At 47.3% G+C, this 25,050-nt stretch overlaps 2 long non-coding RNA genes across 2 annotated transcripts; both read left to right on the forward strand.

The window, feature by feature from the left end:
• The first annotated feature begins 2,174 nt into the window (after positions 1–2,174).
• Positions 2,175–14,133, forward strand: LOC123852634 (uncharacterized). Its single transcript, XR_006792957.3, has 3 exons — positions 2,175–2,584; positions 10,617–11,009; positions 13,254–14,133. It is a non-coding gene; the product is annotated as an uncharacterized LOC123852634 (long non-coding RNA).
• A 3,037-nt stretch (positions 14,134–17,170) lies between these two features.
• Positions 17,171–22,540, forward strand: LOC123852340 (uncharacterized). The gene is made up of 3 exons (XR_006792867.2): positions 17,171–17,840; positions 18,090–18,223; positions 18,597–22,540. It is a non-coding gene; the product is annotated as an uncharacterized LOC123852340 (long non-coding RNA).
• The last annotated feature ends 2,510 nt before the right edge of the window (positions 22,541–25,050 follow it).

Below are 25,050 nucleotides of genomic sequence, written 5' to 3' on the forward strand. Positions count from 1 at the left end.
CGTCATTGAGGTTTCTGGTGTTTGGCTTTAATGTGGACAGACACATGCCTCCTTTCAGGAACTGAACGATGGTGTAAAGCTGGGACTTCATGCTGTAACCTGGGGCAGTATGCAGCCCCAGTCTTCCATTTGGCAAGGACACAGCTCTTCTGGACTTGACCTCTCCAAGGACTTAGTCTGGCATGTCCTTTAGGCCCTAGAGCTACACCCTTTCTTTTCAACAAAACCCTGACCATGTTTTCCCTGCACAGATGTTTATTTTCTGGAACTGACACCGATCAGAGTGGGGAAGCAGAGCTGTCCCTGGGAGGGTGCGGAAATTGGGACAGATCCCATCAGGCGCTGTGCCCGGAGCCTCTAATTCAGGTACAGCTCAGAGTCAGGTGACCTCGAAGGCCTTCCGGAAACAGAGTGGAGGTGTTCTGAAGGGGCTGAGGGGTGGTGTTGGGTGCAGGTAAAGGGGCAGTTAATGGGATGGTGCTGAATCTCAGGTCATAAGTACTAGACCAAGGGGCCCCAGGGCTGGGTTCTTCTGGTGCAGCATCCTGGGGCCCTGCCCTCCATCCCTTTGGACGGCACTTCTCAGCATGCTGTAATGTGCTTGGGAGCCATTCAAGGCATGGCTGCCCCCAGTCACCTCCAGTCTTCAAAACTGGCCTCATTTTCTGCACGTGATGAACTGGAGCCCCTGTTGCAATCTGGTTTGGTGGGAAAACAGTTGGGCAAGTAGGGGGCAATGTTGTTTTCAGAGTGCCTCCCCCTTCCCCTTCGGCCAGCTGTGAGCCCTCCATCCTTTTAAACCGCAGGGGCAGAGGTTCTCATCCCGGACAGCACACAGCTGTCCTTCGCCAGGGCTCCTCCTTCACAGAGTGTGACTTATGTGGTCTGGGGTGCGGCCTGGGCCCTGGGAGCCTGAGGGTCTCTCTAGGTGATGCTGATGTGCAGCCCGCACTGAGAGGCACTGACCTGGATCTTTGGGGATCTGTCTTTGCGGCATACATTTTACTGCCTTGCTACTCAAGGTACGTGTGGGCTGAGGATCAGCTGCCTTTCTAAATGCGGGCTCTGGGCCTGGGAACAATCTCCATTAGTTTTAGAACTTTGGCTGAAGTGTCAAAGCATTCAGTAAACAAGTGAAACAAGATTAGATTTAGCAACAGCAAAACCAAAATGAAACCAAAGCTAGATTTATGACTTTAATTAAATATCGTTTACATTCTCTATCTCCAGATGAAAGGAGGTGGCGAATGCCCCAGTCCTTTCCAGCATGTGTCTCAGCCTGTCGAAGCTAAATCCCTGCTTCCCACACAACCTGAGCAGGGTCCTAGCCATGGCATGCCCCCAAGGAAGCTGGCTTGTAAGGGGTGCACAATTTCAGAAATAAAAATGGGGCACCTATGGAAGTGGAAGCTCATCCCATTATTGAAAATACCTAAATCAAAAGCTCACCTTTGCCTTATAAGCTCCTACAAGACAATAAAGAGGAGACATAGATGGGTCGTGGCTGTGAATGGCCCCCAAAGAGGACAGAGCCTGGGCCCATGCTGGGGCGAGTCAAGGTTAGGGGGCTTTAGTTACGACATGTCACGCAGCCTTGCTTCACAGCAAACTCCAGTGGGGGTGCTGGGGTGGGGGAAGGGGGCTGCAGGAAGGAAGAGCACTAGTAAGAACATCAGTAATCACACAGTAAGTTTGTGCCACATCAAAGAAGACTGAATAGAGAAAGTGCCGCCTGGACTGGAAGGGGATATTTTGTGGAGGTAGTGAGAAAGGAACACAGCTGGGGTTGGCAGAAAGGAACAAGGGTATTTACAGGTAGACAAGGAGGGATGTGGCGGAGGAGGGGGGAGAATAAGGAGGAAGGGGGAGAGGAGAGAAGAGGAAAAGCAGAGTCACAGCACAGGGGGAGGGTTAAGTGCTGGCTGGAGAGGTGCTGAGAAGGGTTGGAGTTGGAGGGGAGATGGGGCTGGGAAGAAAGATGGTTGCTCCGGAGCCATTTGTCCCTGCTCTGAAGGGGCCACAGCCTTCAAGCTGCCAGACTCTCTAGTGAGGCTTCCCCCTCCTCCTCCCTTCTTGCATGAATCCTGTGAAGGATGGAGCAACACTCTTCCCGGAGAAGAGGAGGCGAGGTGATCTGTCACACTGCCCTGTGCATGGCTCCTGGCACATCATCTGGGCTTAGAGATAGCCAGCCCCTGGGACAGCTACTTAAGAAGGAGAACCAGAGGGAGGCTGGCAGGGAAACGGGGACTTAATTCCAGCTTCATCCCACCCTTTCTCCTCCTTCATGCCTAACCAGATTTACCAAATGAGCTTTCCTCAGAACCCTGAAGAAGCCACTTGGGGTTACACCAGTTGAGTGTTAAAGAATGTATGCATTTTGCAAGTGGCCGAAGACATTTGCCAAGATGCTTGTCCTCTGACCCCCTGAGGCTTGGCTGAGGTAATGGGAGAGATACGTTGGCTATATTTAAGCAGCCAAGACTCTGTAGAGATGGAATTTGTCTGGACATCACTGGAAAAGAAGTGGCGTTTGTTGTGAAATCTCTGAAGATGTGTTTTCTCGAGAGCATCTGAAAGGAGGGTGAGTGTTGATGAGCAAACCCCACTGGGATGGTCACAGTGAGTGGAACCAGAAGAGCATGGCCTCGGGAGTCCATCCAAATTCTAGCCCTGCCACCTACCATGGCGCCATGGGATGCACAGATTCCTTCTCATCTGGGAGGCAGGATGGTGGTTACTACCCGGAGAGGGCTGAGCAGCCCACCACCCCGCGTGCCGTAGATGTCAACAAATGTCACTTTGCCTACGTCCTCCCAGGTTTTCTGGGGCTGTTCATAAGCTTGAAAGCCTCCAACTACCAGGAATTTAATGAGAGAGGATTTGCTGATGTAAATACTTAGAAATGTTAATCTTCCTAAAACACTAATTTCTGCACAGCAGATCCTCTATCAGATATTGCTCATTCAGTCAAATGTGTTTGTTGAGTACCTACTATATGGGCCAGTCAGTAGTGATTCAACAGTGAGCAAGCAAAAGCTCTTCTTGTCCTCACGGAAACCAGAAGGCACACTGTGAGTGTCCAGGGATGGGACTGCCCTGGTTCCCACTGTGGGGGTGGGTAGGAAATGAAGGTGGAAATGAGGGGAGCATCTTTTGGTTGTCTCAGTGACTGAGGGGTACCACTACTATTTATTGAGTGAAGGCCAGGGAGGCTAAATATGCTGCAATATGCAAGACAAGCCTATATGACAAGGGAATGTCCCCCACAAGATTCTCAGTGGGGAAACCTGGTAGGCCAAGGATGAAAGAAGTCATGAAAACCAAAAACTTGCCTGTTGGTAGAAAGATTTTTAATATCATAATTTTCCTAAGATCAATTTTTAAGAGATCTTTGAATTGAATGTGAAGGAGTCTTGTGTCCTGTTTCTTTCTGGTTTTTTTTTTTTTTTTTTTTTTTTTTTTTCAGTGTTTATAGACACATCTCTTTTCCTCTCGGGCCCGTCCTTCCACATGATTGTATTGCCTTTTTGGTGATGCTCCTAATTCCTTCATGCCCAGGCCTGATAAAACTGTGAACTAAGAAGTAGGATTCAACCAGAACTCCCAGACTCGCAGTGCTTTGCCTTTAGAAGGGGTCCAGTTCTGGGTAGAGGTGTAGATGGGGATCATAGATCAGGGAGAAGACAAATGGCTCATCAAGAGGCAGGTAAAGTACACCTCTCAAAACCAATGACCCATCTATAACATCTTCAAGGGCTTCTGAGGTGCTAAGACACAAACATTTTGGGGAATATGCCTTAAAATGAGATGACAATATCACCTGCCCAATAATCATATTCTTTTTATTTTAAGCCCCTCATTGCCATGTTTATAAAATCATATATGGTTGCCATGAAAATTTCAACTACTGAGGAGCATAGGAGGAATACAGAGGCTTACTGGCATTTCCCAAATGTGGAAATGGCCATCATAAACATTTGGGAACTGTCCTCCCAGACACCTCTCTGCTCATATACCCAAGCAGCAAGAGAAACAGACAGACAAAATTCTTTTCTAGAAATAGGATTATGCCTTATGAGCTATTTGTTTTTGCTTTAGAGCTATTTTTAATGGAAAGTATCATATTTAATTTTGTGTGACTTAAAGAAAAATGAATTAAAGTGAAACCAGAAAAGTGCTAAACTTCAGATAAATGTTTATTCATCACAGGAAGTATTTTTAGTTTTTATAACCTTTTAAGGCTAAGAAAACAGAAAAACCATTAAAAAAATTAAGAACTTAGTATCTTTCAAAGAAACCCCCAGGTTTCATATTTAGGTAGTACTGAATGCCTCTTACTAGAAAAATAAGAAAATTGGTTTTCTATGCTTTCATCAATTTTTACTAATTTTATTACTATTATTATTTTTGCTTTGTCAAGGTTTATACCATTTTATTCTATTCTTTAATTATAATTTATAGTTGTCATACACTTGTATCCCTATCTATTAAAGAAAGAAGATATATATACATATTCATTCTTATGTAGAGTATACATCTATATGTATATATAGGTTTATATATATTTTATGTAGAGTATACATATATGTATACATACATTTATATATATTTTATGTGTATATATTTATATGTATTTTTATTCCTCTACATAAAAAAGGAATTCAGTGATTATCACTAATTCTTTTATTATAGTTCATATGTTCCCAAGTTCTTTTTTTTTTTTTTTAATATTTTATTTATTTGTTTGACAGAGACAGACACAGCGAGAGAGGGAACACAAGCAGGGGGAGTGGGAGAGGGAGAAGCAGGCTTCCCGCAGAGCAGGGAGCCCGATGTGGGGCTTGATCCCAGGACCCCGGGATCATGACCTGAGCCGAAGGCAGACGCTTAATGACTGAGCCACCCAGGTGCCCCTGTTCCCAAGTTCTTATTGTGGGTGACATTTTATCACACACACATAATACATGATTCGTACACATCTATATTCACAAGAAAGCCTCCTAGGTGCTTTACCTCTTGAGCTGCTCCATTTTGGGGAATGCCTATATGTTGCTTAAAGGACAAATTTATTCATTCTTCACATATTTCCTGAGTGACGAATAAGTGCACTCCAGAGCTAAAATCGTACAAAGATTAAAGTATCTCTAAGGATATCTCACAAGGTTGCACTGAGACAATCAAAGTCCTTTCCAAATCACAGTGACAGTACCCGGAAGAGCTCATTTACAGGATGAGGCCATTAGGAGGTGTGGCAGCCTGCTGCTGCCACAGTGGCCCTTGGTGGCCCTTGCCTCCTGGTGTTACAGAGCTGACCTGTGTAACAGGCCAGACATTATGTAGAAATGAGGCTCTGTGGCTTCCGAGGCCAGGTTATAAAAGCCATGGCCCTTCGGCCTGGCGCTCCTGGGTCACTGGCTCTGGGCACGTGGCTGCCATGTCATGATGGCACTCCAGCAGCCTTAGGAGCTCCTTGTGGAGAGGAACTGAGAGCTCCTGGCAACAAGCAGCATGAACTAGCTAGCAGCACGAGACCGTCATCTTGAGAGCAGATCCTCCCGCTCCAGGAAAGCCCTCAGACTACAGCAGCCCTGCCTGTCACCTTGACAGCCATCTCATGAGAGACCCTCAGCCAGAACCACCCAGCTATACTCCTCCCAGATTCCTGGCCAAAGACATTTTTGCTGTTTTAAGTTGCTAAATTTTGGGCAATTTGTTACACATCGGTAGATAACTAATACACTAGCCATTAATACCTCTTCAAGGAGCTAATTAGCCAGTCTCTTAGCTTGAGCCCCAAAAGACGTATTTTTTATGGAGGAAGAAGTTCTTGGAGAGAAGGAAGGAAATCGACACTTACTGAACACCTACTATGTGGTAGGTGTTGTTCCTGTGTTATCCTACCTAATCCCCATAGCAACCAAGTAGAATAGTGTAGAGGGCATCTGCTTACCCGCTTGGAGCTACGCTGCTGCCAAAACAAGATGATAGTTCAGATACGAAAGATCGGTTGGCCTCACACTTTTGCAGGAAATCGGGTTCCTATTGGCCGAGCCTCATGGGGCAGAGATGTCTCTTGGGAAGAAAAACCAGCTGGGGGTCAGCTGTGAAACACAATCACCCACCAAATGAGGAAAGTATATACCTCGCTCTGTGGCTCACTCCGTGGGGATACACCTGAGAAGTACCAACTAGCATTATCTTCAAGGAGGTTTAATGCAGAGACAACATTTAAAGGTAGGAACAGAATCAGAAAGCAAAGTAAGAAAGTACTGAAACAGTGAGTTTGACCATTTGATTATTTGGTTGTCCTTAGCAAGGACCTCTCTTCTGCAAGTCTTGTAGCCTTAAAGGATGTGAAAGACATGACCCCTGTCCTCCAGGAGCTGAGGGGTGGTTAGACACGTAAAAATACCATAAGATGCATTATTTGGGAGGTCCCATGCTGGAACCCCTAGTGTGGCTTGCTCCGTCTTCCTAGGGCACCCTACTATATACAGGAGTCTAGAAAGTTAAAAATCAAATTTCTCAGCTTCCCTTGCAGCTAAAGTTCTGGAATAAAATCAGGCGTTGTCAAGTAGAGGCATGTAGGCAAAGTCTAGAAGGTAGAAGTGAAGCAGAAGTCTTGATCTTTTAGCTGTTTTTTTGTGGAAGCAAGGTCATGGACAGATGACATTTTTTGCCACTCAGTGCTCAGCTACCAGCTTTGTGGGGTTTGAGGGGCGGGAGCTATAGTGACCACATGATTCTGGCTTTCTGATTCCTGGAATATCATGGTGGGTTCTTTTTTTTAAAGCTTTTATTTATTTATTTGACAGAGAGAGACATAGTGGGAGAGGGAACACAAGCAGGGGGAGTGGGAGAGGGAGAAGCAGACTCTCCGCTGAGCAGGGAGCTCCATGCGGGGCTCGATCCCAGGACCCTGGGATCATGACCTGAGCCGAAGGCAGACACTTAACGACTGAGCCACCCTGGTGCCCCTCGTGGTGGGTTCTTGAACTCAGTAGTTTCAGAGGTGGCCTCTGAGGTAGTAGCCCCTATGGTATGTCAGTTTTGTAGGGTTCCAGGAGTCATTTCTGGCCCAACCTAGAAAGCTCACTCCTATAACTCTGCCCCAAATTTCGTGAGCCCCTAGATTCCTGTATTAAATCCCTTTCTGCTTAAAATACCTGTAGTTGCTTCTGTTTTCTGTACTGAACCCTGAACAAGAGGTGCCATAAGGAAGGAGATTGGGGCAGGGGACAGGAAGGCAGGAGTAATTAGGAAGGAATTTTTGGAGGAGCTAATGTTTTAGCTTAAAGGAAGAAGGATTTCAAACAGTCTAGAAGAAGAGACAAGGGCTCCTGAGTGAGAATGACTACGAGTCTGTTTCTCTTTCCCCCAAGTTGGTACCTCCCTATCTCCTTCCACCCTTCAGCAGGATGGGCTGTGGGTTTTGTTAAGGCCTGGCCTGGAGTAAATAGTCACTTGAGTTTCTATTTGCTGTCATGGAAAGTGTGTGATTTCAGTATGGGATTCAATACCCAGAACACAGATTCTCATGGAGCCCCCTCATGGATCCTGCAAAGACAAATACATCTGGAGAAGGCAGTGCTTTTCCTCTCTGGTTGCCTTCCTTCATCACCCTGCTGGAAACTGCACGCTGCTGTCTGGGCTTAGCTCCTGATCACCTATCTCCCTGGGGAAGGATAAAACCGAGGGACCAGGTGTTCTCTGACACGGCAAATCAGAAGAAAAATCACTGTATTGGGAGTGAGGGGACCTGGGGTCTAAATTTAGCTCTGCTGCCTACCAGCTGTTTAACCTTGGGCAAGTTTAATGAATAACCAAATCTTTACTATCTTGTGAATCTGCCCACTTTTTTCCATTTTAGAGGCTGCAGCCTTAATTCAGACCATTATCCTTTCTCCCGTTATAACTCCTGTGTATCACTCCTGTGTATGCTCTGCAATCCATTCTTCTTAGCGCATTCAGAATAATCTTGCAAGGGAATGCAACTCAGGTCATAGCATCCCTTCTTCAAAAGACTCTTTAATGCTTCCCAGTGCCCCCAGGATGCCCAAACTGCTGGGCAGGACATCAAGTCTGACTTGGTGGGCCTCTCCACCTTCCTCTCCAGAAGAGGTTGTATTTTAAGGTGAACTAGAACCCGTGGTTCCCAAAGTGGGACATTCATCCTGAGAGATATGTCAGACACTCAGTCCATTGGGGTGTGGATAGAAAATATTAGAACTTCTATGGATATTTTTATCTAAAAATTGAGATACACTTAAAGTGTCCTGGTTCAGATGCTTTTTCAAGTTGTCACACGTCACGTATGGACCTTGCGTACCTTGGGTGAAGGTCAGTGTGGCAAGGTCAGGAGGTTGGTGGCTGTCTGTGTAGCCTCAGGAGTCAAACTTCCTGGATACGTGCTTTTTATTGGTTATTAGTATTATTATTATCATTCTGGAATAGAGTGGATTCCCATGGTACAAAAAGATTTACACAAAACGGACACTTGGATTAACAAGATCCTTACAAAGAAACTTTAGAATATAAAGAAAGATTGGCTAAAAAAGCACAAATAAGTCAGAGGAGAGTGCTGGGGCTATTGCTTCCTCAGTTGTGCTTATTTTCTGATTATTCCAGCTACATTAGAAAGTAAAGGCAATGACAACCTAATTAGCCATGACAAGACCTAGGCCCCTAAAATGTCAAAATCATGAAGTCTACTTTAAAAAGGATTTACATTTACTGTCATTAAAGATGACCCTCTCCTAACCGTGTATTGTGCCTTGACATATTGGCTGATATAAGTACATAAATATAATTCGTAATTAAACAAATGTACTGGGGGTGCCTGCTCAAAAATATTTTTCTAGTAGAATTGCACAATAAAGAAATTTGCAGACCACTAAGCTAAGCATGGATTTGGGTCTAGATAGTGCAAGGACTTGCTCTAGATCCAATAAATGTCCTCTGGCCTAATGCAAGAATGTGAACTTCCTGGTTATTGATGCTTTTAATGCATTTATAAAGCAGGGTTGTTACTGTGCCATATATTTTCAGTGGGTTTTAGAGGAGGAGACTTTAAAATTTGGGAGTATTTTATCTGCAAAATCATTTGATCTAATATTATCTGATATTTACCGAGAATAAAAAAAGGTCAATATTGGGTACCATACAGAATTTTGTCACTCATAGGATGGGTTATGGCAACCTGCACCGTCCTGATGGTGAATTGCCTCCTGACATTAGGACCAACTGGATCACACACCAGTTCCATCATTAGAAGCCAGCGAGCAGTGCCCTTTTTGCTCCAGTCATTCCCGAAGTAATTTGTTTACCCCAGCCATCAGAACACAGTCAATAAACTGCAGGGATTGACAAAGTGGCACTGTACATGCAACACGGAAAATTGGAAAAGTGAATTGTAGGTGGTGAGTGACTAACAATAAATAATCAGCTTATTCCTGCTGCAGAAATGTCTATGACCGGGAGAAAATCTGACCAGTGAAAAATTTGAATCGGACAAAAGTGGGCCACTTAATTCTGCATGAATACACTTGAGAGTGAATGTGTTCTGATTCTTTAAGCAAGATGGCTCTTCACAATACTTGGCTTTGTTAAAACCATGTCTGCTGACACTTGGGACTCTCTCCAGTTACCTGGCATCTGAAATTATACCATTAGTGATTCACTACTTTGAACTAAACACAGACCTCTTCAGGTATCCTTTTTTGAAGAAGAAGCACCCTTGGAAAGATTTAGCACAGTGAGTCAAAGATCCCTTCGTGTGACTTGATCTATTAAATGGTCGCCCATGCAGGGAGAGCTCTGGAACACTATTAAGGCTCCAGGCATCCTGGGGAGGGGGTGAGAGGTGGTGGGAGCTGGGAAAGGGTGAGGCGAGGCTTGAGAGAAGGGTAAAGGTAGAGAAGGAGGGTGCGAAAGGCCAGGTTGAATGGTTTCAGTTTAAACAAAGAAATAGATTTTAACTCTTTAGTTCAGGTCTAACATAGACCGTGTCAAACACTGAATTTATCATAACCTCTGGACTTGGGAAGGCATCATATCTTTCAGAATTAATTCAGGATAATATAACACTCAAGGGAACCTCAAATAAATACAATCAACTTTCGGTTTTCAGCGAACCTGCCATCAGCTTGTTGGTGCTTGACAGGCAATTGGGGACACAAATCAGCACTCCCGGGCAATCACACCCATTTTCTTATCAATTATGGACAAACGAGACAGGAAGGTGAATTTCTAGAAAGAATAGAAAAAATGCTCGTCAGTGCACCAAATTGTTGTGATTAGGGACTCCCTGTCATCCGTCTTGCGGGATCCCATTTCTCATTGTTATTGTGGATGATTGAGCAGTAGCCATTCTGATGGAATCATTTTGATGATTTCATTTCTGATGTTCACCTCCCTGCTTGCTCAGTAAACTGCACATCTGGTCAATATCCTCCCCACCCCACGCACAACTGATTGATTTAGTAGATTCAGTGGGAAAAAAAAATCAAAGTAGTTCAACAAAAATATATTTTTTTGATGGAAGTTATTAGTCAGTTGCTAACTAAATTGATAGGTTACTTTTATCTCGATTTTTTTTTTATTTTTGTTTTCAGAAATAACAAGTTTAGCTGACTAAAAAGACCAGGTGTCTAATCGACTTGGCTGGTTGTGCTGACAGATATTTGATATGACATCAATTGACTAAACTGATGGGAATTTGAATGAGTTCAGTCAAAATGTTTGAATCCATCAGCAGGGAGTGTCAACCAATTTTTGCTCTGGAGAAAGCACTCGAGTGTCTGCATTTTATAACGAGGAAGTACAAGCTGTTTGGCCTCAAGAATAAAAAGTGATCCAAGAGAAGACTTCTTTGAAAGAACCTGAGCGATTGTTTGTGTCTTCTGATCTCATACAAGAACCCGAGTTTGTTCGGGAAAGACCAACTTATGTGCCCATTACAGCTCCATGGTCTCCAGGGAAGGTGCAAGCAGCAGAAGTGATTCTGGGTAGATATGTTTTTCATATTATACCAGCGACCTTACACTAACCATCTTCCTGGGGTTTCCAGAGCCAGACCATGGAGAAGCAGAGCAGTAGGTAGACAGGGTTTTCAGTTTTCCATAATCGATGCTCCTGTTACCCTGCCCTGCCTCAAACTCTTTCTTCCACCGTCACCCTCCCTTCGTCACGGTGTTCAACTCTCCTACTGTCCCTCTTTGGGGCCAAGAGTCTCCAATTCCCGCAAGGAATAAGTGACAAATCCGACTGCTCACAAAGCCTCCCCAAGAGAGATGACATTTGTCAGGGACTGACATTTTAGTTGAACACTTACTATGTACCAGGCATGGTGCTGAGCACTTTACACATGTTCCTAACAACCACTGACCATCCTATGGCTCATCTATGGCCTTTTGACAGTTCATGAAATAACTCTCTTGGCTGAAGTTGAGAGCTGACATTCTGGCAAATTCCCAGATGTGTCTGGCTTGCTGGGGGTAGTGAACCAGGCTCCTAGGTCGGGCCCCGGATCCCCAAGAGATGGGGGCCCTTGGGCATCACGCACGGCCCATCAGCCACACACAACCTCAGTCGGCCTAAGTTACTGCTGTGGCAGATGCAAAGGCTCCGACTGTTCAGATCTTCCAACCAGTCTTGCCCAAACAGAAACTTCTCTGATAAGACCCAAGGAAAGCTCCTGCTTGTCTTGAGGAAGTATACATGTCACTCTAGTTCAGCAGAAGAGACCTAAAAGCTAAGGGTCAGCAAGGTTTTTCTCGCCTTACTACAGATTTGGGCCCCTTAAGTCAATGCTTATCGGATGAGTTCATTTGAGGAAAAACATCATGCAGACTTTTTAAAAAAAGATTTATTTATTTATTTGAGAGAGAGAGCGAGCGAGCACGAGTAGGGGCAGAGGGAGAGGGGAAGCAAGCTCCCCACTAAGGCCCAAGGTAGGGCTCGATCTCACGACTCTGAGATCATGACCTAAGACGAAACCAAGGGTCTGAAGCTGAACCGACTGAGCCACCCAGGAGCCCCGTTGTGCAGACTTCTGATGACTTCATTCAGCAAACATTTACTCAGAGGTGCCGATATCAGGCTGGGCAGGAGGAGTCCTGGCTCACTAATGGAGACAGCTAACCCCATGGACTGTACACATAGCAGAAAAAAACTCCATTGTAATTAAGATGATGAAATCAAAGTGGCTGTACATGGACACAGAAAATATGACACCCTTTAGAGACCTGAATGGCAAACGGGTCTAGCCTTGTCCCTTTCTTACTGTGTGGCCACAGAGTGGTTACATTACAAAGCACTTACACGGGCCTCCCTAGACATTCAGGGTCAGGGTCAGTTGGCTACAGAGGGGTGGGGAAAAGCCCGGGAAAGAAGGAGATGGTTGAGAGCTCCAGTTCGGGTCAGGCTCTCCTACCTGTCTTGGATATATTAGGTGACACTGGTGCTTCTCTATAAATATATACCTGTATCCCTCCAAATTTTTTCTTTTTTTCTTTTTTTTTTTTTAAAGATTTTATTTATTTATTTATTTGAGAGAGAGAGAGAGAGAGAGAAACAACATGAGAGGGGATAGGGTCAGAGGGAGAAGCAGGTTCCCCGCCGAGCCGGGAGCCCGATGTGGGACTCGATCCCAGGACTCCGGGATCATGACCTGAGCCGAAGGCAGTCGCTTAACCAACTGAGCCACCCAGGCGCCCCTTCCAAATTTTTTCTTCACAGTGCCTCCATGTGGCAGGTTGGGCTAAAGCTCAGAGAGGCTGAGTGACTTGCCCAAAGCCACATAGCCAGTCAGCATGAGTCAGCATTGTGGTGCAGGCTGGGCCATGCATTCTCTTTTGACTTTTCTACCAGGCCATGTGGTACTGTGCTGATCACCCTGGGGGAGGAGGCCGGGTTTGGTGGAATGAAGGAGAGCATGGGGAAATGGTAAAGGATGAGGCTCTGGAGCCAGATTACAGAGTTTGAGGCTTAGTGTTCCCCTATACCCCAGCATCATGACTTTGGGCTAATTATAGGGCCTGGGTTGTCCCGCCTGTAAAATTAGGACAGTGGTACCGTCTACCCAGAGTTGGCTTTGTGGGCATGTGACCAGTGTAGTTGTATATAGTCTTGTGCTTAAAAGGGCCCTAGGCTTGGGGTTTGATGCTATATAATCACCATCTTGAAATTCTTAATAATTCAAATATGTTTAATTGTTCAAGATCTTAAATTTGTGTTTTGTCTTTTAATAGGACAGTGGACCATGAACAGGGGAAGCTTGGATCCTTGGTTTACACTCAGTCCTGCCCCCTGCCGCCTCTCCTGTTCTCAACTGCCTTTAGGTGCTCAGGGCCTCTCCCTCCTGGCCCCCCACTCAGGGACTGCTCTACCCTCCATGCTCAGGGGTGCACAGGTGTGGGGAGGGGCGGAGTTATGTGATGCGCACTGCAGCATCTTGGCCTGTTCCTGGTACCAAGCGAAACCTGGCCCAGAGGTTGCAGTCCCTTGGGGGTCATCCATTCACTGTGGGCTGGGGTGGAGGGCTTGCGGGAAGGGGAGACACTGGGCTCAGCTCCCCCATGCTGGCTGGGGCAGGGTGCGGCAATCTGATGGCTGATGGGAGGGAGCCTGCCGGCAGTGGGTCTTTTGTAGTTATGCTGAGTCGCTGGCTGGCCCCGTGTGGTGAGGATCTGTGCACACCTAGCAAGAATCCCTGTGCCCCTGGGAGTGTGACATTTAATAGCAGCTAAAAACATCATGACAGGTCATGACAGGTCAAGGGTGGGGGAAGAGAGAGAGAAAACCACCTGATGAAAAGTTTCATATTTTAGTACATTTAACTGCATGTTTCCCCTGCTTTTAGAACCAGGGCCCCATATCTTCCTTTTGCACTAGACCCACACATTCTGCATCGGGCCCTGTATCTAGTCCAGGGCTTGTTGAGGGATAGATGAGTGAGCACCTGACAGCACTGGGATCGGGGCCGGTGTGTATGCAGGGCTCAGTTCACTCTTGGCCATTTCCGGGCTGGAGGTGTGAGCCACGGTTAGGTTAGGTTCCCTTCCTTTGGAGAGAGAGGGCCACAGTCATACTTCCGGGGGGCGGGAGGCGGGGAGGGGGAAGCGGCGTCCCTCCGCCCATCAAGCCCATAATAAAACAGAATTATCTGCCCTCTTCCTAACTCCTGACAAGCTTCTTTAAATCGGGCCAGGTATTGAGAGGTAACCACTTTCGCATAGTCCGAGAGGGCTGGGGCCAGGGCTGTGGCAGGCATCTTGCCGAACCCAACTGGAAGGAAGCAGGGGATCGTCATGTGGTCACATCTGCTGTGATTCAGCTCATTTCCAGCATGATAATGAATTCAAGAACGAGCTTCTGAAATGAACTCTCCATCAGGAGGGAGGCGGTAATGGTGCTGGTTATTAGCGATTACTCCTGGATGGGGGTTAGGGGTGTGAGCAATAGAATTAAATGAATTTCCTTTGAAAGTTCTGCTGCGCAAAGTAAGAGATATAAATGCTACATTATGCGTTTAAAATACCTCCTGGGTTTGGTTTATAGACTTGTTTATATTTATATATTTATTTGAATGTTTATGACTTTCTCTCTGTCATTTCACGTTGGTATCTCCATACTCATTATGGTTTTATGGCTGCCTTTTGGAAATCAGTGGCTGCACATACCAGCACATGATTTGATGAGAGAAGGAGATCCAGAAAGGAAAACAAGTTTAATATTGTAGTTGGGGCGGGGGAAGAGGCTTCCCCTGGGGTCAGAAAGTTGAAAATGAAGCTCGAGGTCTGCAGGCTTTAGTTAGAATCTTGGGGAGTCGTTGCTTAGAAGGCAGCCGAGAGATGGTCAAGTTCCGCGTCCCCCTTCGGAAAGAGGAGGAGGCAGAGGCCTTGAGAGGTGGGGAGACTGATCGGACGTCTCATAGCTTCTTGTTCAGGGGTCAGGACAGGGGCCCAGGTCTCCTGACATCCACTGCTGCTCCAGACCCACCCTCTTCTCGTCCTATACACAGGGACACTTCTCCCTGGGCACAGCATGTGCTGTGCCTGGAGCCCATGATACTTAGAAGGGCCCACAAAATTGCTTTAATTTCTTTTAAAATCAGAAGGAAAAAAAACCACATATAATCCAGCTGCATTATATTCACCTCAATACCAAAGCAGTCATAAAATATAATTTTTAATATTTTTTTATGGAGAAAGGGACCTGTGAAAGCCAAGTGCCTAGAGTCCCCACAAGTCATAACGCAGCCCTGCCAATACCGACCACCCAAGAGAGCCATGGGAGAAATGTGGGGGGTGGGGAGCAGTCCATTGAATCCCCCCACCCCACCCACAGGGATGAGGTTCTGCTCCCCTCCATCCCCACTCCCTTTAAGACCCCACATCTCAGATGTCTTTTATTTTTTTATTTTTTTTAATTTTTTGACAGAGAGAGAGAGACAGCGAGAGAGGGAACACAAGCAGAGGGAGTGGGAGAGGGAGAAGCAGGCTTCCCCGCTGAGCAAGGAGCCCGATGCGGGGCTCGATCCCAAGACCCTGGGATCATGACCTGAGCCGAAGGCAGACACTAAACGCCTGAGCCACCCAGGCGCCCCTCAGATGTCTTTTTGTCTATCTCTCCGCAGGGAGACCATTTCAAACAGGAAAGAGGAAGCTCTGAGTAATACCTTCTGATGGGTAGAGAGTGACAGAGATAACCGACGTGGGTAAATGCACACTGAGCAGCAAAGCCCTGCTGACTCGATTTTGATCAGAAGGCACCTGAGGATGTTCTGAGTCTCAGGTCTCCGTGGTATGTGTGAGCCACAGCTACCTTGTGGATGTGTGGGTGGCCCTCAATGTAAAACAGGTTCCACTCAGTAAAAGGCTTATGTGTTGGGTATATGCTGAGGGGCCTGCACCTCCTCAGACCTGACCAGCCCGAGAGGCTCCCCAGTCTCAGTAAAAAAGACTGTCACTCACCGCTATGGACTGAATGCTTGCGTCCCCCAAGCCCCTATGTTGAAACCTACCCCCCCAGTGTGATGGTATTACGAGGTGGGGTCTTTGGGAGGTGATTAGGTCATGAGGGAGCAGCCCTCACGAAGGGGATGAGTGCCTTTGTCCGAGACCCCAGAGAGCTCCACTGCCCTTCCCACCATGTGAGGACACAGCCAAAGACAGCCATCTAGGAACCAGGAAGCAGGTCCTCACCAGACACCGAATGTGGGTGCCTTGATCTTGGACTTCCCAGGCTCCAGAACTGTGAGAAATAAATGTTTGCTGTTTATGAGCCACCCAGTCAGTGGTTTTTGTTACAGTGACCAGAATGGACTAAGACACCCCGCAGGTGCTCAGGACTCTTTCTCGCACACGCTACGCCACAATGCACCAACACCTCCCGTTAGCTCCACCTCTATGTTACATCTGGAACTGGCCTTTCTCCTCGCCTTCACTGCTCATGGCAGAGCCCAAGGCAGCTGCCGCCGCTGCCTTCTGTGTATGTGTCTCGGCTTCCTCAGTCCAGTCTGACAGTCTGAGTGGTCCTTTGAATGTGTAGCACGAGTCTCTTCCCTGAGGAAGGCCTCTCCACACACTGCCTAGCTCATGCAGACACAAGCCCAAGTCCTTCTGCTTCCCACTTGGCCTCCACAACCTGACTTCTGGCTCCATCTCTGACACCCTCTCCTCCCCTACCTAGAGCATGTTAAACCCACTCCTGCTCCAGGACCTTTGCACATGCCACTCCCGTTGCTTAGACCACCCTCCCCTGCTCAGTCACGGCTCCTCAGGCATTCTCCAGACACCTCTCTATTGTAGCACACACACCACCCTCCACCCCACTGACTTTCCATCCCTTTTACCTGTGACTTTCTTTGGCATGCTACCACCACCTGACAGTCTAAAGCACCCCCATTTGGGCGCCTGGGTGGCTCAGTTGGTTAAGTGTCTGCCTTTGGCTCAGGTCATGATCCCAGGGTCCTGGGATAGAGCCCTGCACCTGCTCAGTGGGGAGTCTGCTTCTCTCTCTTCCTCTGCCCCTCCCCCCTGCTCATGTGTACTCTCTTGCTCTCTCTCTCAAATAAATAAATAAAATCTTTTAAAAAAATCCCACCCCCATTCATTTCCTGTCCTTGCCTCCCACTGGGATGAAGCCCCTCAAGGGTAGGAATCCTATTTTACTGTCTCTAGGCTTATAACCAATCACATGTTCAAATAATATTTGTTGAATGAATGAAAGTCTGGGGCTGTAAAGTAGTTTGTTCTTTAAAAATGTCTGAACATCTGTCTGTATGGGCAGGTTTCCTAGTTTCATCCCAGATTTGGATCCTCAAATCTTGGTGATTCCTCTTCTGGCCCCTGCCGAGGTCCATCCCTCATCTCCTCTGAAGTGCATTCCAGAAACAGCCAGGTGGCTGGTCTCCCGGCCCCTCCTCCTGTTGCCCACAGAGGGTCCTCCAGAGATGTACTTGAGACTGTGCCTGCTGAGTACCCTGGGGAGGCTCCCTGCAGCCTCAGACCAGCGTCCAGCCCCGCATCTCACCCTGCCTGCCTTACCCTCTTGGTTGCACTGTCCTGTGCTTTTTTTCAGTTCCTGAAATGGGCCCCAACACCTCAGGCAGTAACTTCCGTGAATCATAATTTATCATGACAGTGGTATTGGTCAAAACAACTGGAAGACAGGGAGGGCAGAGGGAGAAGAAACCACTCCCTACCCCAGTAAGTTTCCGACAGAACTACAGGCAGAGGAAGAACGTGAGGAGCCAAGCGAACGGAGCGGTGCTGGGAAAACCCTGCTGGCACATTCTGTCCACTAACCCAGCCAGCATTTGCAGGACACACATCGTAAGCCCTACGGATGTTGGGATGGGCGCTGGGGGGGCAGAGGTGCGATGCTTAGTTCGAGGTGGGGGCAGATGATGGGCAGGTAGTTCTATCCCAGAGTGGAGTATCCCCATGAAGCAGGGGAGGGAGCCAGAGTGGGAGCTTCTCTCACCTGGGGAGCTAGTCTTCAGTGAGGAGGCAAAGACATGTGTGAACGTCAGAGGAGAACATGGGCCTTGGCATGGAGGTGGGCAGTGTGGTCATTTCCAGGAACCACGGAAGCACAGAGGGGAAGGGAGGCAGACAAGAAGGAAGGCTGGATGCCACTCGGAGGAGCCCATGATTCAACAGGAACCCTGTGGGCAGCTGCTGAAGGAGTCTTAGTCCCCAAAGAGTTGGACCAGGTATGGAGCTTAGAAATACACTCTCCTGGCAATGAGGATTTGGAGGCAGGGAGAGCAGGTGGGAGGCTATTCCAGGCACCCGCTGGGGAAGTGATGACCAGGGAGAAGCCGTGCAGGCAGCCTATCTTGGAGACCTGTTCGAGGTTTCGATGGGGTTGGCTGGCAGACAGCTCACGGGCCATTCCTGGGTGACTGGGACACTGCAGAACCATGCGAGAGCAGGAGGCTTCTGGAGGTGGTGGGGGGCCTGATGGTAGAGGAGGTGGGGGCTGAGTGGTGGGAGGACAGAGCAGTCATGATGGGCAGTGTTATGCATAGGTGACTGGGCTACAGTCCCTGTTACTCAAGCACCAACGTGGGTGTCGGTACACAGGTACTTGGTAGATGTGATTACAGTCCACGATCGATTGGCTGACTTTTACCTGAAAGAAATGATCCTAGATGATCTGGGTGGACCTGAATCAATCCGTTGAAAGGCAGAACTGAAGCTTTCTTCCTAAGAAAAGAAGTCATTTCTTCCTGTGGACAGCAGCTTTACCCCGTGCCTGAGAGTTCCAGCTTGTCCTACAGAGTTTGGACCTGCCAAGCCAGCCCCCACAATCACATAAGCCAGCTTCTTGCCATAAATCTCTTTATATATTATATATTCTCTTCTCCTGGTTCTGCTTTTCTGGTTGACCCCTGACGATACAACAGCTGTGATGGAACCAAGCCCAGCCCCTTGTCTGTCCCACCTCAGGTGAGGGTGCTTCTTTCCCTGCCCCCTTTTTTCAGGAGGCTTGTGGAGTTGCAAGAGCAAAGAAGAGTCTGTTTAGGGAAGGGCATTATGTACCTAGCCATCCTCTGTGCACACAGAGACAAGCACCCATAACTGTAGGACTGGATTCTTGCCTCTCAGAGACACCCAAACCCACCCAGCCCCATGTGCCTCACTTTATAAGATACCACTTATGGTATCCCTCTCTTTTGCCCAACCCTTGGGAAATTCCCTTTGGGTTCGACACATCACAGGAGAATGACCATGCCGGTGTCTTTCTTTCCCTCTTAGTTCTGTCTCCCTGTTCCCCAGTAAGGGTTTGAAATATATGCACAGTGTTTTTAATGAAGAGCCCGCTCTTTCTGCATACGCCTCCATTAACCAAAGTCAATCTCAGGAGTCCTGGGGGTGAGATCAATTCTGCTCCAGATAGCCGTGCCAACTTCCACTGCTTCCAATAGTATTTCAAACCTATCAGGAGCCCTTGGCAAGCCAAACATTTCCACATGGTTTACACACATTAATTAATAGCCTCATGCCACCATAGCGAGACAGGCGAGGGCAACTGGAGTGCACAGGTAGAGTTTATGGGAGGGGGACAGGTTCCCCGCGAGCAGGGGAGGGGGGACCTTCCAGAGCAGATGCTTTCCTCCCATCCACAATGGGTGGTTGTCTTTTTCTTGGATGGAATCTGGACTGCTCAGTGGGAGAGCCTCCATGAAGCATGAGCAACACAAGCTCTGTGATCCCATCTCTGCAGTGTCTTCATGACTGTCGGGGGGCCAAACCTCCTTATTGAGTATGCTTGGGGCAGCCCGCTTGGTCTGATATTGGCTCCCAAGGACGAAGTCAGGCAAACTGAACAAGGATGCTGCCTGCAAGGCTGCAGAGTGTGTAGGATCGGGGAGGGGGGAGAAGGAGGGGAGGCCGGAGGGAGAGAAGAGGCTGAAAGCTGGCAGTAACCGCACACTAGTTCTGTGCCAGGAAATGCATGAGAGTCCTCCTCGGTCCTCATCCTCACGGCAACCTGGCGAGGTAATTATCGCTGCTTTCTTCTTACAAAAGGTGAAACTGAGGTTCTGCCTGGCTTTAAAGTCTTTGCTGTTTCCTGTATATATGACTTCTCTCACATGGAAGGAAGAATTCAACTGCCAAGCTTGAAAGAGGCAGTGATGCTCAGTGGAGGGTACCTGGGTTCTAGCCCCAACCTTGTGACGGGTAATTCACTGAATGTCTGAGTGTCTCAGTGTAGTTAATGGGTAAATGGACAGACAGTTGTTTTGTGCAGGGGCAAAAGCGTGGCATTTCAAATCAGACTGCCTTGTATTCTAGAATCTACTATCTCCCAGCTTTTATTTAAAATAAAAAATCTATAATACCTATCTAATAGGGTTATTGATGAAATGAGATATTGTATATAAAGTGCTTAGTGCAGGGCTGGCCACACTGTTAAATGCAAAATAAATGTTAACTATTATTAATTCCACATAGAGACTCTATGGAGATCATTTTTTTTTAGCTCATTTTTAATGAGCTCCTGCTTTTTGCACAGCATTACTCTTGGTACTATAATAGGTGTGCAAACACACTGAAAGGTTGTAGAGCATACTATTATTTTCATATGCAAGGAAATAGTTTAAAAAGCTGGTTGCACAAGTAGATAACTTTGTTGAAGAGATAGTTCAATCAATGAGGTGGTCAGATTTAAGGATTAATACAGAAAGGTTTCACGGAAGATTAAAAGTCTGGGCAGGGTTTGGAAAGAGGAAAGGGCTATGCTTTGGAGAAAGAAGTGTTCATTTCTGGAGAGTAGATGAAGTCTCACAGAAGGGGGAGGAAGTTGTGGGTTTGTGTGCATGCACGTGTGTGTTTGTCTGCACCTGAGTATGTGTCTGTGTGTGTGTATGCTTGTGTGCACATCTAGGTATATGTGTCTGTGTGTGTGCATGTGTGTGTCTATGTGTGCATCTGGAGATGTGTGTCTATTTGTGTGTGTGTGTGCATGTGCCTATGTACATGTGTGTGCACGTGTGCGTGTGTGTTTGGGGGGCACGGGGAGGGATGTTGGGTGGTTGCCTGGACGGAGCTTGTTCTGGTGGGACGTGACCGCTGCCCAGGCTGGAGTCAGGGTCATGAGGTCCATGTGTGGGAGTCTCACTCTGGTAGCAAGACTTAGGCTGTAGGGTTCTTGGCTTGTTTCCTAGAGTTCCAGAATTGTGCACTAGAAGACATCTGGTTCAGCCTCCAGTCTATCAGGCTAGTAATATCTCCCAGTTTTTACAAGGAAGAGACTAGTAAGGTGCCAAGAGTTGTATGGACCTGTATCACTGAGCCTACCCTCTTGGGTGCTCCCCTCTGTCCTGCCACCTTCTGTTAGCAGAGGTAACAATTGGCCTGGGAGAGAGAGGATGGGAGGGTGTCAGGGAGCAAGGAAGGGACATGTAGTACCTTGCCATCCTCACAACAAAATAAGGACCAAAGAAAGCTTGGTGAGCAAGCCATGAAGTTAGTAGAAAAAACCGTGGTGCCATTTTCTGACTGGAGGAGGACTCTTCACTCTGCTTTCCCCCTAGCCCACGCCCCAGTCCCCTTGAACCCTGTATCTGATGTCCAATATTCTCTGACGTGTCTTATACTTAAAACCCCCGTTGCTATAGTACAGTTCCTAATACTCGGCATCCTTGAGTCCCCCAGCCTGGTACCCTGTCCTTGAGTTGTCTGTACCGTGGTGCTTCTCAAACTTCCCCTCTACTAGCAGCAAATAATCCATCTGCACGCATTAACCCTTCCCTCCACCCCCTCCTGCCCTGACTCTGTTCTAACCCTGCACCCATGCAGTCTATTCTACCAGCACGCTGTGCACTGGTATTCAAGGTCCTCATGTAAATCACATTTAAAGAAAAAAACAGCACTGAACACTTCATGTGTTGAGACACCCGCCCCCCGCCCCCACGCACAGGTGCTTTCTGCACTGACCAATGCCTCTCCCTCTCTGCTGGTCAGTCACAGTCCCAAAAGTATTTACTGCAGGAGCGTAGGGGCAAGATATCCTGAAGGGCGTGGTGTTAATATTGAGTGTACAGAGCTAGCCTGTCGTTTTTACTTAACTCCAGTACTAAAGATCAATAAAAATAGCAAAGTTTTCCAAAAATCCTTTTATTCGTCCTTTGCATAAGATTGAGGAAATGCCTAGTCACCACATCTAAGAATAGTATTTTTAGCATTTCAGTGTTATTAACGTGATAATTCCTGGGGATAGCTGGGGGTGGTGCTGGAGATGATAGGAACGTTAAACCCTGCTCACCCCCAGCCAACTTCTGTTGCCACCACTGGTTTGGGATCCAATGGTGTCTTCTATTCTATATTTGCACAACTTGGTATGGTCGTCGCTAGCCACATGTGGCCTCTGAGCACTTGAAATATGGCTAGTCCAAACTGAGATGTGCCATGAATGTAAAATACACACCAAATTTCGAAGACTTAGTACGAAAAAAAGAATGTAAAATATCATTAATCATTTTTAATGTTGATTACATGCCAAAATGACACTAGTTTGTATATTAGACTAAATTAAATAAATTATTAAAATTAATTAAACTTGTTATGTTTTATTTTTAAATGTAATATATTTGATTTTTTAAAACTTTTTTTTTTTTACTAAAAGTTTAAAATTATATACATGATACACATTGATGGCTCGCTTTACATTTCTACTGGAGAGCCTTGGCCTAGAACCCTGAATCTTCAGTTGTTCCACAATACAGGTTCCAAGTGTCCCTTGGACTCTGTCAGACTGGAGAGCAGATCTGGGGAGTGTCTGATTTATTATCAACAGTCACTCAAAGGAATGGCTTCACTTTATTGCCCACCTCGTCTGTGTCTAGCCCTTATAAGGAATGATGCTTGCAGTAACATTATAGGTCACAGAGCTTGAGAGTCTGAAACCCAGACCTGGGGAGCTAGGGATTTGAGCCCAGCTCTGCGGGGCTGGGTGTCTACTGGGCCTCCCTGTCCCTCACCAGGCCCTTTGCCTCACCCTGTCAGAGGGAGCCAGACCAAAGAGGCCAGGGGTCAAGTGCTGCCCCTTTCTGCTCTCAAATGCCTATTTCTCTTGGCTGTGCGAGGACTTCAGAGCCAGTAGGAACATGATACGGTGTGTTTTGGCTGTGAAGCAGAGCCCTGGGGACTAGGCTCCCGCCTTCCAGTCTAGGGGCTCAGGCAGCCTGCTTGGCAACTTGGGGGAATCAGCCTCCTCCATCTGCTTCCCAAGACGTAGATGGGGAGGGACCAGGAATAGGGCAGCCAGGTTCATGTGAAAGCTGTGTTTACGGTGCTCAGCCTCCAACTGGAAAGGAAATGGGTTCTGTCTGATATCCTGATGCTTGGTGTTGGCAACAAGGACATCAGAATATTTAGATGTGCAGACAGCTGGCTGAATTTTTATTTACTGTATAGGCGTTTGTAGACTCATAGACTGGGATGGGAAGGAGGGGAGGGACTGAAAGTTCTCGTGCAATCCTCTCATTTTCCATGTCAGACAAATGGAACCAGGAAGGTTAAATGTCTGTCCAAAGTCCCCAGCAAGAAGGTGGGAACTGCCACACTGGGCCAGTTCCTCCTGGCCAGCAGTCTTCCCGCCAGGATGTAAGAGAGGTGTTGGTGTTGACTGTTCCTGACCCCAGTGATCACCGTATAGGCACGACTGCCCCTGCCAGGGACGTAGACATACTGGACTCTCTGGTCCTGTGGCAGCTGGCTGGCACCCAGCTGCTGCAAAGATTTCAATCCCAGGGCTTCCCGTGGCCCCAAAGACTGTGTACCTTCCCTAGGACTCCCAGCGAGATCTAGTGGCTCTGCTGATGGGTGGCAGGAGGGCTAGCCTGGGCCGCCCCTGTGAAACTGATGAAGTGTCTTTGACCCTTCCAGCTGCCCTCTTATGGGTACCTCCTTTGGTGGAGGAAAGCAATCAGGTAAATAGCCTAGAGCCTTGCCACTCAGAGTGTGCTCCGTGGACCGAGGCAGTCCCCGCAAGCTTGTTAGAAATGTGGAACCTCAAGCTCCTTCACAGACCAATTAAGAATCTGCATTTCAACAAGATTGCTAGGGAATTTGTATGCGCCTTACAGTTTGAGAAGCCCTAGTTTAGAGTATTAGTGACTTAATGCCACCCATGCTCAGGGGCTGTTTACATATCAAAAGGGTAAGGAGAAAGTGTGAAATGTTTATTTCAAAAAGTATATCTCCAGTGGGGGTGAGAAGAAGAAGAATTAAGACCTTCTCCTCTGACATGGCTATTTAGGTCTGTGTGCTTTGGGGTGGGGGGCGGGTGGTGGGCAGTGGGAGAGCTCAGGCTCTAGAGCCCGATTGTTGAGATTCATATACTGGCTCAGCCATTTAGGTCAGTTATGCGATCTTAGCTGGCTATCAGACTTTGAGCAGTTTGCCTCAGTTTTCTCATCTGCAAAATGGGGATAACAGTATCACTACAGCATAGGGTTGCTGTTAGGATGGAATGATTGAAGTCATGTCAAGTTCTTGGAACAGTGCCTTAGCATTGTAACACTCAGTCACAGTCAGCTTTTATTCTGATCCTTTTCCGTGCATGATGCTATCCATGGTAACTGGGTATAGAGGTGCTGGGCAAGAGATGTTGGGACCGTGTGACATTCTTATTTCAGGGACCACTGCATGGATGACAGGTGGGCCACGACATTCTGTGTGCCTTTCAGTTCCAGGGGTCCGGACTGGGGTGCCAAGACATGTGGGGGAAGAGGGCCCCACTTGGCTTCCTGCAAGGTGAACTCAGCACATACATGTGAGCTCCTGCAATTGCCATGTCCTGTGGAGGTTTCCAGAAAGCAAAACCAATGAACCTCCAGGGAGCCCTCACCCTGATCTGTTTGAAAATAAACATGCGATAGTTTTATGATGTGAATTATAGTCCAATAGGAAATGAACTTAGAGTATCCAACTTCTTTAGGATAGACTGTTTCATAGCGGGGGGTGCGGAGTCTAGGCCTATGAGTTCATGCAAAAAACCATGTCGTCAGCAGCTCTGATCTGGGTCAGA

The sequence above is a fragment of the Mirounga angustirostris genome, unplaced genomic scaffold (assembly GCF_029215605.1).
Source record: "Mirounga angustirostris isolate CCGP_5_RB_7025 unplaced genomic scaffold, mMirAng1.0.hap1 SCAF_14, whole genome shotgun sequence".
NCBI lineage: Eukaryota > Metazoa > Chordata > Mammalia > Carnivora > Phocidae > Mirounga > Mirounga angustirostris.